The sequence below is a fragment of the Lycium barbarum genome, chromosome 12 (assembly GCF_019175385.1).
Source record: "Lycium barbarum isolate Lr01 chromosome 12, ASM1917538v2, whole genome shotgun sequence".
NCBI classification, from domain to species: Eukaryota; Viridiplantae; Streptophyta; class Magnoliopsida; order Solanales; family Solanaceae; genus Lycium; species Lycium barbarum.
The window spans coordinates 98,124,609-98,141,798 of NC_083348.1; positions in this window are offsets into that span (position 1 = coordinate 98,124,609).

The following is a 17,190-nucleotide window of genomic DNA, read 5'->3' on the forward strand; positions in this document are numbered from 1 at the left end:
TCTTCTTCCCTGAACTACGTCCTCAGTTACCGACTTTCCCTTGGTAGCCCCCTCGTCCGAAGTCCTGGAAACCAAAGGTATTGAGTTAGGATATAATACAGGGAAATGAGGGTCAAAACGATCAGATTAAGAAGTTACCATGGTCTTTGCCTTTCCACCCTTCAGGTGCCATTCTTCTCCAAGAACGGCCTAAGCTACGAGAAGCCTGGAGAAGGGCAATCACCCAATCAAAAATAGCAGTTTCAAGCGTGGGCTCAACCGGATCAGGTGAAGGGTTCCAAACTTCAGTAAAATCAACAGACGATGGACGGTGAAGTTGAACCGTGCGTATCATCACGAACCGATGATGCCATCCTCGATCATAATCGTCTTCGAGGTCGATTAGGCTTCGACTCCCCCTGGGAAGCATTTGAACAATTCCCCCTCGGATCATCCGAGGTACATATAAATGAAGCAAATGATCGATGGTAAAAGCGACTCCGGCCGCATTGGCCAACTTCTCAATGCAGAACACGAGCCTCCAAATTTGCGGGGCGATCTGCCCGATACATATTCGATATCAACGGCAGAAGTCCTCGATTATTCTATGAACAGGGAGGGTGAACCCTATGGCAAAGGGATAAGTGTATGATAACGAGTAGCCGACAACGTGATGATTTATGTTCATACCATCCCCAACGGGGAGGAGGTCGATGTCTGCGCCTAGATAGCAATCTTCCCTGACCGTAGTAATAGCGCTATCACCGATACAAGATTCGAAATTCTCCAATGGGTCAAGATGACGAAGAACTTTACAGTCGTTCGTATAAATAAAACCCGACGGAACAATACCAACAACGATAGATTCTAACTCCTTATCAGAGCCAGCGGCTCCAGTTGATGGCATGGACGAGAGCTGATCTTCACCCTGAGTCAATAACGGTACGTAAGCCATGATCGTGGAAGGTCCTCCTTAACAATAAGTATTCACACCCTGGAACAAGAAGATTGAGGATCCGAAGAGTATTATGGGCTCAATATAGGAATATCAGTAGGTTTTGAGGTGGAACAAAGTGAGATTTGAAGATGTACAGATGCATGGAAAAGAAGAAGACATGGGCTTTATATAGAAAGAGATTCAAAAGATCTTGTAGCGTATCAAGGATTGTGATCCAAGGAGGATTCCCCAAAAAGATTTGGCGGCTGGGTAACAATGACCTAGCATTGGCAGAGTGAGATTTGACTTAAAGGTCCCGTCCTAGGTAATTAGAGGCGGTTGTTCAGCTTATTTGGGTCCATTCCGCGCCGTCAGTAATTGTACCTCGGGAAATGAGGGGACTATCTGTATACGGGTAAAATCGAGGATGCAGGCACGCTCGGTTTCCCGTTGTCATGGTTATGCTCGGTCACGATACGAGCATCTCACCGGGAATGAGGCTTCGAGTTCGGGCCGGGATGAGGCGATAAAGGAAGGGCGATTGACTACCATCAGCGGGAGATCGAAATATCCGTCCTCAACCGGATATTTTGGCGACGATCTCGGCAAAACAACTGTGACCAGATTTACTTGCTTTATTTAGAATTGTACTATGGTTGAAACTCCTCTACTATATAAAGAGGAGGTTATCATTCGTGAAGGAGGTCGGCAATAGCAAGGAGAAAAACAGTTTACATCAACAATCATAAGAATCTTTTCAAAACCATTCTCATCTGTTCTTAAGTTCATTTTTATTATACTTCGTGTAAGTTCTTAACAAAAGGTATCGACCTCGGTTTCTATACCCGAGGCCAGACGTACTTAACATTTGATCAGATCTGCTTTTCTGTTAATTTATTGGCTTATCTCGCTATTTAATCTTGAATTGAATTTAGCCACATATATTTGGCATCACGCATAAATTTAATTGTTCTCCGTTTTAAGGTTAAACAGTTTGGCGCCCACCGTGATGCCGTAGATAGTAGTGGCGGTTCAATACAACATTCTGGTTATGCTGCATCAAATAAAAGTGATATTCATCAAAGTTTGCATTACAAGAAGGAGTTGGATGTGAATATAAAACTTTTAAACCCGACAAGCACTTTTTGCTACTTTGAGAAGTAATAGGGCGTGGAGCAACGGGTGTAGCATGTTCTTCCAAATTTGAATAATGACTAAAAGTTTTTCTAAACTCGTCATCAATAACGGTTTCGGCTTCAGCTAAAGATGGTTGAACTCCGTCTTCAATTTCTAAAAATGTATAAATTTGACCAACCAATGCTTTAGTATAAGACACTTTTAAACAAGGATTTAAAAGAGAACCCAATATAAAAAAAGTTGGGATGAGAAAAAAATACTTCTTAAATTTGGTTGTCATATAAAAATTAGCCGCTTGATAACCGGGTTTATATTTATACTCTTGTAAAACTCTAGCTATTTTCGCTAAGTAGGCTAAAATTCCGGTTACCGTGGGATAGAATTGTTTAGAAAAAGCAAGAGTTGCATTATAAAAATTTTGTAAGAGTTCAACACATTCCTTAACATCTTCCTAATCCGTAAAATTTAACCAATCATCACTATTAATATTATATTTGTTGTGAACTTGTTGTATGAGAATCCTATACTCATATGTTTGTTGTAGCATAATGTAAGTGTAGTTCCACCTAGTCTCAATTTCTACTTGAATTTTCCTAGGTCTAAGGTTATTTTTCACACAAGCATTCTTAAAATCTCTAATTCTTCCCCTATTAGCATTACAAAAAAGAAATGCAACCGCATCTCTAACTTTTTGAATAGAATCGTCAAAACGCACAAGACCATCTTTAACAATTAAGTTTAAAATGTGACAACTACATCTTACATGAAAAATATTTCTTAGCAGAGGGTTTAGTTCTCTTTTTAAAAGACCAATCGCCTTTGTATTATTAGAAGCATTATCTAAAGCAATACAAAGTGTTTTTCGATAAATGTTAAAAAATCTCATAATAGTAGACATTGAATCCGCTAAAAAATTTCCATAGTGACGACCTTTTCCTTCATCATATAAAAAGGCTATAATTCTTTTTTGCATAACTCAATTGTCATCAACCCAATGACATGTAATAGCAAAAAAATCTAACTTGTTAAGACTAAGACCCAAATCAGCGGTAAAAAAAACATTACAATTTAAAGAATTAAATACATGGCGCAAATAAAATCTATATTTTTTATACAAATCTATAACATCCGCTCTACAAGTACTTCTAGAAATACCCTCAAATAACAGATTATAACACCGTTGAATGTAAGTAACAAACCCTAAACCCGAAGGAAAGGAAAATGATAAACAATCATAAGCTACCATTTTAGCTATTTCTACACGCTCTTTTTTCTTATCATACTTAAAAATTTTACCGGTTCGTGGGTCTATCGTCATTTGAATACCCCCCATATTTGAACCTGTTTGCTCTCCCCAAACATCCATATGTTTCTTTCTCATATGAACATTTAGTGTACCCGTTCCACCATCCTTACTAGTTTCTTGCTTAAAAGTAAATACTTGTCCACATAGGGTACATTTAGCTGTTTGGCTTTCCCTATCCTTAGTCATAAATTTCCAAATTTTAGCGGTTGGCTTACGAGTACTAGGCGGCTTGTCTTGTGTATATGATTGTGCAGGACATGTATCTCCTATGGGATTTTCGGGGGGTTGTGTTTCATCATCATCATCATCAATTTCATTAAAAGTGTCGATATAATGTTGTTGCATTGCCTCATGACCTAAAAGTGGATTATTTCCACCAATATTAATACCTAAATTAGGTGTTTCTTCCACAAATGTTTCCTCATTAAGCCCACGCCTAACAATACCACTACTACCGGCACCACGTCTAAATCTCTTCGCCATTATTAAATAGAATTAATTTAAATCACAAGAAAATGAATTGCAACAAATTAAATTGCTAGAATTAAATTGCGTAAATTAAATTGTGAAAAATAAAGATAGAGTTGGAACGAAGGTACCAAATTGCCGGACTAATTTCCAACAAAGTGAAGGCGGCTAGAATTGCAAATCCGCCAAAGCTACTTCGGATTGTTGCAAAATCACAAACTCCACCAACAATATTATAATTGCAAAATTAATAATTGAAACTATAATAAGACTTTATAACATTTATTTGAGAGAAATTTAAAGTGGCTAATTGTTGCAAAGTAACTATAATTGAGAGATTGAGATTTGAGAGAAAGAGAAGAGTGAATTGGTGTGGATTAAAATGAAAATGGAGAGGGATTTATATAGAGGTGGGGGAACGGCCATTTTTGCAAATGGACCGTTGGGCAACGGTCCAATTTGGGGCCCAAGCCTGCCAACGGCTACAAACTAAAAAAAAAAATCCATCGATTTTATCGGTTCCGGTTTCAAAAAAATTGAAACCGGACCGGTATATAATAAATGATTAACCGATTCACCGGTTCCGATTTTACCGTTCCGGTTACCAGTTTGAACCGGTCAACGGGCTTAACCCATGGTGTCTAGCCTACGCACTATTAGTCTAGTACTAGTATGTTAGCCACTAATTAGTTAGAGCAACCTACCTTAATCCGAACCCTACTATCACACTTTGGTAACATAAAGCTATATCTATCGTTAGGGATGATATAATCCGTTGTAAAAGGAATAATATCTTCCAAAGTTTGAAAATAATTAGATTTGAACTTTTTATTTTATCATTGATGATCATACTCTATAACTACACAAACACTGTATAATGTTTAAAATAACAAATTGTTTCAAGATATTTATAACCTCACAAATATTACGACATATTAAGATTACAAAATTCAAAATTTTACTTTGTTTCTTAATTTTTACGTCCAATCAAACTACATCGTATATATTAAAACGGGGAGTACATAATTGTAATTTGCCTGTGTAGCTGCAGCTATATAGGGAAGGAGTGGAGAGCAAAGTTGCCAAAATTGGATGCCCCCCACGGTTGACCCAACTCCTAGTCCTATCTATTTGCTAAGATTGGATGCCTACAAGCTGTCCTCCCCATCACATAACACCTATGTGTTGTGTGTAGCCGATATCCAATTATGGTGTCCACTAGGCAGCCTATACATAACCCCAAACTAACTATGGCGCTACACTACATTTCCTATTTCCTACGAGTCTACGAAAATAGGGTATATTAATATTGCCAGTTTAAAAAGCTGCCGATTTTTTTATTTTTCATTTTTTGGTTACGGATTAGAAAAAGGAATAAAGTATAGGTTATATAGCCGTTCTAGAGGAACACTGCCAATCAAAATCTTTGGAAAGGCAGCAAATAGATTTCCATTACAAGCTATTATGAGTTAGGAGTTGTTTGGACATGGTTTGAAATCATGAGATCAAATCATGATTTGAAATCATTTTTTGACATGAAATTTGAATTTCTTAAGTATATTTTTTCTTATAGACATAAAAAAAAATTATAGACATAAAAACCCTACAAGTTATGAAACCATCAAAATATTTTTAACTACTATACAATCTTACCAAATTAGCAAGTCATAGTTAATAACAAAATTAATACGCTACTAGAAGACCTTTCTAAAAAATATAACATCAATTGATCAAACTTTAGTTCAATAAAAAAGAAAATTTTACATGAATAGTAATGTAACTACTCTTTAATATAATCCTCCCAAATGATAGACATAAATAAAAGTTGTTAAATGGTTGGTGGGAGTAATAGTTAAAAATATCTACCAATTTATGGGTCTTTTTTTATAAAATATAAACTTATGAGTCAAAGTTTTATATTTAAAGATTTTGAAACCATGATTTGAAACCCCAAATCATGCCTTTTTTTGATGATTTGAGATTTGAAACCATGAGATGAAATGCATGTCCAAACGCTGTGATTTTAAACCACGATTTCAAATCGCATGTCGAAATGCCTACTTAGATATATCATACTTACGCACGTTATTTTGTTGGTTCAGTTCTACTAATTATTCAAGACGATATCATTTGGTTAGTTTTTGACTTCTCACTTCTATCAACCAAAATTAGATCTTTGAGACGGGAAAAGACCCACATCTATTGCCAAACCTGGACATATACATCAGCTTTGGTAAGTGCAAATAGGAGCCATAAATTGCAAAGAATCCAAGTTAGCCATTTATCCTGTAAAAGAATTGGATAAGGATGCTATAGTTTGCTCTGCCAGTTCATTTTGCATACAGAACATTTAGCATTTCGAACATCTAAGAATACTGGGGCCAGGGAAGACAATGTTTTTAGGGGAAAGATCAAGGGATGCCCCCTTAAATAAAAAAAAATTATTCGCCCATATCGCCATTATTTTCATGCCTCCAGAAAAAATTAAAAATATTTACCCAAGATGCCTCCTAGTTATGATACCAACATGATATATAAATATACTGAGATAGTATCATGGAAGACGCTTCAGTCCTTCTCTCCATGGTACCATCATGGTATATAAATATACTGAGATGGTATCACGTAGGACTGTTTCTGTCCGTCTCTTAGTCCTCCATGATACCATCAGGATATATAAATATACTGCAATGGTATCAGGGAGAGGGAGGGGTTTGGCCGAGGGGTATGCCGGGTAAATACTTTCAGCCGGTGGGGTAAAAGCGAAAATAGTTTGGGAGGGGGCATGGGCGAGTAAATATTTTATATTTTAGGGGCAACTAATGATATTTTCCCATGTTTTTATGATCTGGACTGATCCAATATCCCACTCTTCTGGCCCAATTCGACCTTTGGGTCATTTGCACTATTGTTCCTATTTTGTGCTGGTCTTTAATTTTTGCCCTTCAAATGGGCTGGTCTTTAATGTTTGCCCTTCGAAATCGAACTTATGTCTATAGGTATATAAGTTACGCATTTCAATATCCACAAGTTATGTCAGCGCCTTAAAGAACTTATGCCCCTATAGACATAAGTTCGATTTTGAAGGACAAAAATTAAAGACCAGCCCATGTGAAGGTCAAAAATTAAAGATCAATCCAGTTGAAGGTAAAACTATGCATTTACTTCCTTTTTTTTAACTGCAAAATGTAGCTAATTCTAATTCCTTTTTTTGGCAAGGATTGCCCTTCTTTTGGGGTGGTCTTTAAATTTTGCCCCTCAAATTGGTGGTCTTTAAGTTTTTCCCTTCGCTAGAAAAGGTGGCCGAAAATACTGAGGTTCTTGGTTCGAACCCCCGCTTAGGCATAAATATAAAAATAATTTCGCAAGGCAAGGCTTTAAGAAAAGTCTGCCTTATACAACATAGGTTGCCTTAAGGCATAACTAAAGTTATGCCGGAACCGGCATAGGTTGCCTTAAGACATAACTAAAAGTTTGCCTTATAAGGCAACCTATGCTAGATCCGGCATAACTTTAGTTATGCCTTCAACCTATGCTGTCTTCGGCAGAGGTTGCCGTAAGGCATAACTAAAAGTCTGCCTTATAAGGCAATCCCTGCCGGATCCGGCAGAACTTTAGTTATGCCTTAAAACAACTTATGCCGCATAAGACATACTTTTCCAAAAGTCTTACCTTGCGATTTTTTTTAAAAAAAAATTATGCCTGAGCCGGGGTTCGAACCCAGAACCTCATGGTATTCTAAGCGAAGGGCAAGAATTAAAGACCAGCAATTTGAGGGACAAAAATTAAAGACCACCCTGAATAAGGGACATTCTTGCGAATTGCCCATTCTAATTCAACTCTAAGCAGGCCCATTAATATTAGTTAAAGAAGTAAATCTGCTAAGTATATACCTGAAGGAACAATTGTCGTCTCCAGCAACTTGAATTAATCTTCATGGCCTTTGCATCATGCTGAGCGCGAAATTAATAATCTTCAAGCATGTAATCATTTTGGTTTTGAGTTTGGTCTCTTCTTTTTCTAGTATGAATGTAGTATGTACTGATCTTTCCTTCCTTTCACTTATTGTCAAACATACGTTACCTTAGTCGGCCCACATACCAGCCGTTAGGCCTCACCTTTTAATTGCACGGTTTCCCTTCAAATGGACTGGTCTTTAATTTTTCTCCTTTAAATGGGTTGGTCTTTAATTTTTGTCCTTCAAAATCAAACTTATGCCTAGCGCGACACAAGTTCTTTAAAGGCGCAGGCATAATTTGTGAATGTTATGATGCATACAGCGTAACTTATGCCACTCTAGGAAAATATTAAAGACCAACAAAAAATAGAAACAAAAGTGCAAATGCGGAGGACGTGAAACTGTGAAAGTGGGCCATTGACCATCTTTGCCAACAAGAGGCAGTTATGAAAAGTTGGGCCTCATCTTTTGGTGGACGACATGCAAGCGGGCCATTGACTCTTTTTGCCAAGAAGAGTTAGTTGGTGAACGATGAAAAGACATACCCGACAGTTGATAGCTCTCCTGATGACATGCTTTATGAGAATATTAATTAGTGCTTAACTGGGGTGGTAAATGAACGGTTTAGATTCAGGGGCAGCTCAATAAGATCTGAGGCCTAAAGCCAACTTTAACGGGAGACTTTACTTTTTTCTGCTCAATATTTTTTAAAAGAAAAATTAGCCTACAAATCTATTATATCTAAAAATTAGGCCTCATCCTCCCTTAACTGGAGGTCTTGGGTTCGAGCCCCCAGAACAAAAGAATCTTGCTAGGGAGTGCTTCCCTCTTTAACCGACCTTGCGTATCTCGAAATTGACTTTATCAGAAAATTCAATACATGTATCCAACACCGGATGAAAAAAAATGGGGCCACAAAAAATTTGGGACTTAAAGCCCCCGCTTTAGTGGCTTGGCCCTCTGGCTGGCCCTGTTTAGATTGAAGACGGATCAAAATAAGCTAAAGTAATAAATAGGTTATTGTTCAATGAGGTTTAAGAACTAGTCACTGGGTCAAGATAAGCTAATTGATGGGTCACAACCCAACTCAATTTTATCAAGTTTTAATTTTTTTGTTTATTTTTATTTTAATTTGTTCAATTAGCAAACAAACTAACCAAAAAAAAATCATTATTATAGCTATTTATAATATATCAAACAAACAAAACAAATAATTATTTGAATAGGTTTATAAGATTTCTCATAGGTTAATTTGGGCTACATATTTAGTTCAAAATATCATAACTTTTAGATGAACTTAATTTGGACATATCAAGATGAACTGAGTTCATAAATGAACAAGTCATTAACTTGCCCAAACTTACACAACTTGAGCGGATTATGTTTTTATGGATAAATTTAATCACCACTATGCCTAAGGTAAGAGTAAGATTTGCGTACATTCTACCTTTTTCAAACCCCATGTTATGAGATTTCACTGGGTTGTTGTTGTTGTTGTATGTTTAAGGTGAGCTTAAGAAGGAAACCACTATTGCATCCTTTAAAGCCCAACTAATGGTGTCAAGTCACATCTTCCAACGAATTTGACATGCCCTGCACCCCAGGAAAAGAGAAGTATCCCAAGTGGATTTCGTTTGTTTCCGATGCACTACAAGTTGGTAAAATCTTTATTCAATGTTTAATTTGCTTTTTGTAACACGACTAGTGTTAAATACGAAAATTTTTACCATGAGTGAGGCATAGATATGATATGGTGTGTGAGGGAGTATTTAATTCAAATAATAATAGGAGACCCACCACTTTATCTCGTCAGTCATCAATCCTCTCCATTTCTTCCTCTGTTGTTTTCTCTCTCCTCTTTCCTCTTTTTTCTCATTTTTTGTTTTTCGTTAACTTTAAAACCAATTTTATTATACGCAGATCAAAATTCTTTTAAGATATTCTTCAATTTCATTGTTTAGTTTTTCAACTTTTTTCTTTTGGTATATATTCAATTCAAAATTCTTGTACTCTGCACTTAAGAAATTAAATATTCTAAGTGTCATCAAAGTAGAGGCCGAATCTAGAGATGTGCAAAATCGGTTTAACCGATAAAATGAGCTGGCAAAGTTTTAAACGCAACTGGTTTGACCTTCCACATCTTTCACAGTTAATAAAAACTTAAAGATCGAAAACTAATTGGTAGCCCCATAAAAAATATGTTACACAATAAACAAAAATTTTAACGTGAACGTTCGGTTAGACGTTAATTAATTAGAAATTAGACAATTGCATTTGCTATTATTTTGAAAATCAGTATAGCTGTTTGATAAAATTGTAGTCCCATAAAAAAAATTATAATATCTTTTAAAATTCATTAACCCAATAACTCGATATCGGTAAAAAAAATACATTTTGAATAATTTTATAAGACAAAATTTTTTGTTCATTGTGCAGCATATTTTTTATGAGATTACCAATTCGTTTTTCGATTTTTAAGTTTTTATTAAATGTGAAAGATGTGGAAGGTCAAACTAGTTGTGTTTAAAACTTTGTTGGTTCAATTTATCGATTAAATCAATTTTTGCACACCTCTAAATTCGGGATATACTTTGATGACACATAAAATTTTGAATTTCTCGAGTGCAGAATATAGAAATTTTGAATTGAATATATAACAAAAGAAAAAGTTGAAAAACTAAATAATAAAATCATAGAATATCTTAAAATAATTTGATCTGCGTATAATAGTATTGATTTTAAAATTAACGAAAAACAAAAAAAGAGGAAAGAGGAGAGAGAAAACAAAAAAGGAAGAAACGGAGAAGATTGATGACTAATGAGATAAAGTGATGGGTCCCATATTATTATTTGAATTAAATATTCCCTCACACACCATGTCATATCTGTCCCTCACCGTCACGAGAAGATTAACATTTAATACCACCTCTCATTGTAATAAAGTTTTTGAAAATCCTTACCAATATTTAAGGTAAAATGAAAATAAGAAGGAATAAATGAGGGGCAAATACATTTCTTGTTTCTTAAAAAGGGAATACTTGCATTGTTAACTTTTTAATACATCAATACAAAATTCTATCTTTCTTTTATGTAAATGATGTTCGGTTAATTTGTGCATCTCAATGAAAAAAAAAACTAATTCATCAAATTGTCTACTACAGTTCAAAAACACAAGTACAACTATCGAGTCAACATGCTTACCAGTACTGGAGCATATGGAGTCATGCTAAGTGTTATAATTAAAATTCAAACCTGAATCTTTTGTCGTTGCTTGTATACTTCAATCACTAAATCATCCTCTTAGAGACTTGTTAACTCGGAAACGACAAAAACACAGTAATTAACGTGGTTCGGATCGATGTGATCCTAGACCACGGAGAACGGCCGACACTTTTTAATATCAAAGGAGAAAGTAAGTTACAAGATTGAATACTCTTAGGTTCTATGTTCTGTCCTACTTAATAAATCCTAGCTAGCATGTATCTGTACTACTAGGTCTAATCCTTATCTAAAAAGGATCTAAATCCCAATAACACTCGAAAACCAACAAAGAAAAAAGTTTCCTTTTATTTCTTTCCGCTTTTGAGTAGGAATTGGCTTGAATATCTTCTCTACTTCACAATCTCCACCTTGAGATGAATTTCGAGCTTTCATATGAACGTCATTCAGTCCAATATCTCTAAGTCTACGTGAGCTAACTTTCTATCCTACAAACTCAATAGAAGTTTTTACAGGATCAAGCATAGAAGCCTCATAAAAAGTAACATTTCTACTGATTACAAACTTAAGAGTATCTAAACTCCATATTCTATATCCTTTTAAATAAATCTTTTCGATCTCTAGGTTCTAGTTTTCCATCACTTACATGATAATATAAGGGACATCCAAAGATTCTTAAGTACGAGTAATCAGACGGTTTACCTGACCGTACCTCATTTGGAGTTTTGAAGTCAATCGTCGACACTGGAGAACGATTAACAACATAACAAGCAGTATTTACTGCTTCCGCCCAGAACTCCTTAGGCACTTTGGCATTAGAGAGCATACATCGTGCTTTCTCAAGAAGAGTGTGGTTCGTCCTTTCAGCTACTCTATTCTGTTGTGGTGTATGCCTAACAATTCTATGTCTCAATACATCATGAATCTTGCAGAAATTGTCAAACTCTTCATTATAAAACTCCAAGCCATTATCTGTTTGAAAACACTTAAATCTTTCTGTCACACTGAATTTCAATTAATGTCTTTCAGTTTTTGAAATTCTCAAGGACATCACTCTTAGCCTTTAAGAAGTATACCCAAATCTTGCGTGAAAAATCATCAATGAAATTAAGGAGATACCTCTTTCCACCCTTGGATGGAACTTGAGATGGACCCCATAAATCTGAATGAATGTAGTCAAGTACCCCTTCGGTTTTGTGCTTGCCCGTGCTAAAGCTTACCCGTTTCTGCTTTCCAAGGACACAATGCTCACAAAAATCAAGTATACTAATCTTCTCACCTTTCAAAAGGTTTCGGTTGCTCAAAATTGCCAACCCCTCTCGCTCACGTGACCTAATCTCATATGCCACATCTTAGCCTTGTCATCATCTGATAACTGTGAGGTTACAGCATTCGCAGTACCTAGAATGGTGCTGCCCATAAGTACATAAAGACCACCCTCCAGTTTGGCCTTTAACATGACCAGAGAACCCTTGGTCACCTTGCAGATTCCACCTTCACCCGCATGCTTATATCCGAGCTTATCAAGAGTACCAAAAGAGATCGAATTTTTTGTCATATCAGGAACATGTCAAACATTAGACAATGTTCTTATGATGCCGTCATGGCACTATATACGGGCTGAACCAATGCCTGCTATTTCACATACTGCATCGTTACCCATAAGTACAGTCTCACTCGTCTGCTCATAGCTAGTAAACCAATCTTTTCTGAAGCACATGTGAAAGGTACAAGTTAAATCTAAAATCCACTTGCGTGTCTGAATGTCATCTGTTGAAGTAGTTAGCACATAATCTTCTCCAGATGTCTGAGCTACCTGAACCGTAGATGCGCTGGCTGTTGTTTTGACAATCTTCTTATTCGGGTAATCCCTCTCAAAGTGACCCTTTTGATGACAACCCCAACATTCAGCATCCTTCCTACTCACCCTTTTCCTATACTTTGACCTAGCTAATGATTTGACTCTTCTTCTTTGGCTCGAGCGACCTCTAACCGTCAAACCTTCACTATGGTCTTCCTTCTCACCATTGTTGATATGGTTTCTTAATTCATCTGAATTCAATGCATGCCTTACCATCTGCAACGTGACCATTTCCTTACTGTACATCATTGAATCAACTATGTCTTTGTATGCCGGTGATAATGAAAACAGTAGAGTGCACGCTAGTTCTTCATTCCCCACTTTAATATCAACATGAGCAAGATCCATAGCCAATTTATTAAAAGCATCAAGATGATCCTGTAAAGTTATACCTGTCTTCATCTTAAAGGTGTGTAAACACTGTCTTAACAACATTCTAGTTGTTACTAATTTCTTCTAGTAGATATCTTCAAGTTTCTTCCATAAACTCGCAGCTATTTTCTCGGTACTGACTTCACATAACACGCTGTCTGATAAGGATAATTGAATTGCGCTAAATGCATCCATCTCAATCTTCTGCTTCTCGACCTTTTTCGTATTTTCGGGATACGAGTCGTCCAAAGTATAGACTGATCCTACTCTCCGTAACAACGCCATGATCTTGATCTTCCAGATGTTGAAGTTATTACTTCGCCCATCAAAATTCGCTACCTCAAACTTCATAGATGACATAGTCTCCTCGTCTCCTAGATCTCATGACTTGTAGGCTCTGATACCAATTGTTAGCTCGAAAACGATAAAAACACAGTAATTAACATGGTTCGGATCGATGTGATCCTAGTCCACGGAGAACGGCCGACACTTTTTATTATTATCAAGAGAGAAAGTAAGTTATAAGATTGAATACTCTTAGGTTCTATGTTCTGTCCTACTTAATAAATCATAGCTAGCATGTATTTATATTAGTAGGTCTAATCCTTTTTTAGAAAGTATCTAAATCCCAATAACACTCGAAAACCAACAAAGAAAAAAGTTTCCTTCTATTTCTTTCCGCTTTTGAGTAGGAATTGACTTGAATATCTTCTCAACTTCACAAGACTAAATGACATCTCCTTTTAATTTCCATATAGTTTTACAAAGTAAAGATAGCTGTAGCGAATTTTAGTCAAGAGGAGATATATGATATGATATCATAAGTAAACAATAAACACAACAATATTTTGTATACTAATTTAAAATTCTAAATTTACTTCCAGAGAGTATGTAAAGAGTCGGCCTTCTCGTTACGGGAATGTGATACGTAGTAAGGAAGGAGCACTAACCAGCTGAGATATGATGATGTACTAGTATTAGTATTTCTCCTATATAAGAAGTGAGGGTTGACACAGGTGAAGCAGACTGGACTTCGTTGTCATGCCTGCTTGCATTCGGGGCATTATCGTCAATTCACTGATTATTAAATAGTTTCATTGGTTGATAGAGAATTTCACTGTAGCTTCTTAGGAAATATTTTTGCATATTTGACTGTTTTAGCCCTCTTTTATTCAAAAGACACAGCAGATGCTTTGCTGCCAAGTGGCATATAATGACTATACCCACAAACCACGAGTCTCTTCCACATGAAGCTAGAAACAGTACGTTAGGCTAGGGTAAATTAATAATCTGATGTATTTGATTCTTTTTCTTCTTAACTATAACCCAAATAACATAGTAATAAATCATTTTTTTTTTGAAATGGAATAAATCATTTGGCTTTGCAAATTGGCGATAACAGATTCATTATTATCTAGCTTAGAAAAAGACATGTGCAATAGGCTTGTAGAGCATTTTAATTGCTATAGAATCAAAAAATATATACAAAATGAATTAACAGTGATTTTTATACATTTGTACTAATTTTTAAGTGGAGATAATTAAATATACAATCTTTAATATAATTTTTCAATTTAATTAAAAAGGACAAAAATAGTTATGTTAATAATCCAAATTTTGGGCCCGTGCTATGCACGGGTAAACATTTTTTTGCGCGGATTGCCCTTCTTTTGGGGTGGTCTTTAAATTTTGCCCTTCAAATTTGTGGTCTTTAAATTTTGCCCCTCATATTTGTGGTCTTTAAGTTTTGCCCTTTGCTTGGAAAGGTGGCGAATACATGAAGTTCTGGGTTCGAACCCCCGCTCAGGCATAAAATAAAAAAATAATTTCGCCAGGCAGGACTGGGGGAGTGTATGCCGGATCCAGCATACAATCTTTAAGGAAAAGCTAAAGTTATGCCGGATCCGGCATAACTAAAAGTCTGCCCCATAAGGCAGAATTTTTCCTAAGACATAGTTTAGTTATGCCTTATGGGGCAGAAATTTAGTTAAGGCATAACAAAATTATGCCCCATAAGGCAAGAACTTTTCTTAAGGCATGGACTTTGCCTTATAAGGCAAAATTTAAGTTATGCCTTAAGGAAAAGTTCAGCCTTATGGGCATACTTTTAGTTATGTCTTTGGGGCACACTTTTTAGTTAAGGCATAACTAAAAGTTTACCTGAAAAGTAATATATATATATGCTTCAAGGCAAAGTCTGCCGGAGGGGGCAGACTTTTAGTTAAACACAACTAAAAGTCTGCTCCCTCCGGCAGACTTCTAGTTAAACACAACTAAAAGTCTGTCGGAGGAGGCATAACAAAATTTAAACTTTGCCTTATAAGGCAAACTTTTAGTTATGCCTTAAGGAAAACTTACGCCTTATGAGGCATACTTTTTGTTATGTTTTATGGGGCACATTTTTAGTTAAGGCATTACTAAAAGTTTACCTTGGAAAGTTAAAAAAAAATACGTATATATGCTTCAAGGCAAAGTCTGCCCCCTCCGGCAGACTTTTAGTTAAACATGACTAAAAGTCTGCTGGAGGAGGCATAGCGAAATTTAAATTCTGCTTTGCAATTTTTTTTAAAATTTTTGATTGAGCGTGGGTTCAAACCCGGAACCTATGAATTTTAGCCGAAGGACAAAATTTAAAGACCACAAATATGAGGGGCAAAATTTAAATACCACCCAAAAAAGGGCAATTCGCAAATCCCAGCAGTTATTTTAAAGGTTGGGGACAGGTATTATTATTATTATTATTATTTTAAAGGTTGGGGACAGGCACTTATGGTTAAAGTACTTGTAATTCAATAAGCATGTGGGCAAGACGAAACAAAAAGCATTAACAATAAATTAGAAACAGCAGCAGTACTAGTACAAGTTATTTTTTAAATTAGTGGAAGCATAAGTCTCAGTGCTTAAAGTTAAAAGCCATCAATAATGTGCCTTTATTGCGCTATGGGACCTAGCTAACCTTTTCTCGACCAAACTGGTATTCATTTGATTAATTAACTTTATATAAAATCCGACCATAAATTAATAGATTTTCAAACTTCACATAATGTATTACTTTTTCATCACAAGTTTTTGAATTATTTAAAGAATAAGAAAATTTTATACTTATTTTGCACCTTTTTATATGAGATATAAATAGCACAAATGTTTTGTTAAATTTCATTTTTTCTGAATACATATGTTTACTTTTCATCATTACATAATAATCCAGATTATAATTATGCATTCTTTCAGTCTCTTAAAATGTGAGGCAATGACACCATTGTTTCTAAATTACTCCTAACAACTATCATAACATAACATAACATATCAACAGCTAAGCTTCTTTTTAATATATAAAAGAAAACATTTTATATTATTTAAGTGCTTATACAACCTAATTAATCAACTAGCACCATGTTTTTGGTATGATTAAACACGTGTAATCCCCGTTTCTCGGTTTCCGTAAGACTTTAGAAAAGCAACCGTTCTTAATTAACATCATAACGAAAATATTGTTTCAACAAAAGCCTCGTAGTTAAAATCACTTTAATTAACATTAAAAGGGTTTGACTAGCTAACTAAAATTCTGGTATGTAGGGACCAGGACATAACACAATACTGCTTTGCCCTAATGCTATTTCAAGAAACAAACAACACGGTATAAAACTGCCTAGAAAGCTAACTAAGAGGGTGTTTGAATTGACTTATTTTAAGTGTTTTTTGATTTTTAAGCACTTTTCTATTTGTTTATGGTATTTGAAAAAGATAAAAAGTGTTTTAAATACTATTTTTAGGCAAAAATAAAATACAAAAATAAGTCAAAAATCAATTCAAACACCCTCTGAACCATCCATTTTTAGTTGAAAATTATGACAAATATACAGTCACAATTAGGGGTGGGTGTTTGGTTTTTCGGTTCGGTTTTATCAAACTTCGGTCTGGCTATTTCGGGTTTGGTTTTTTGAAGGCGGACA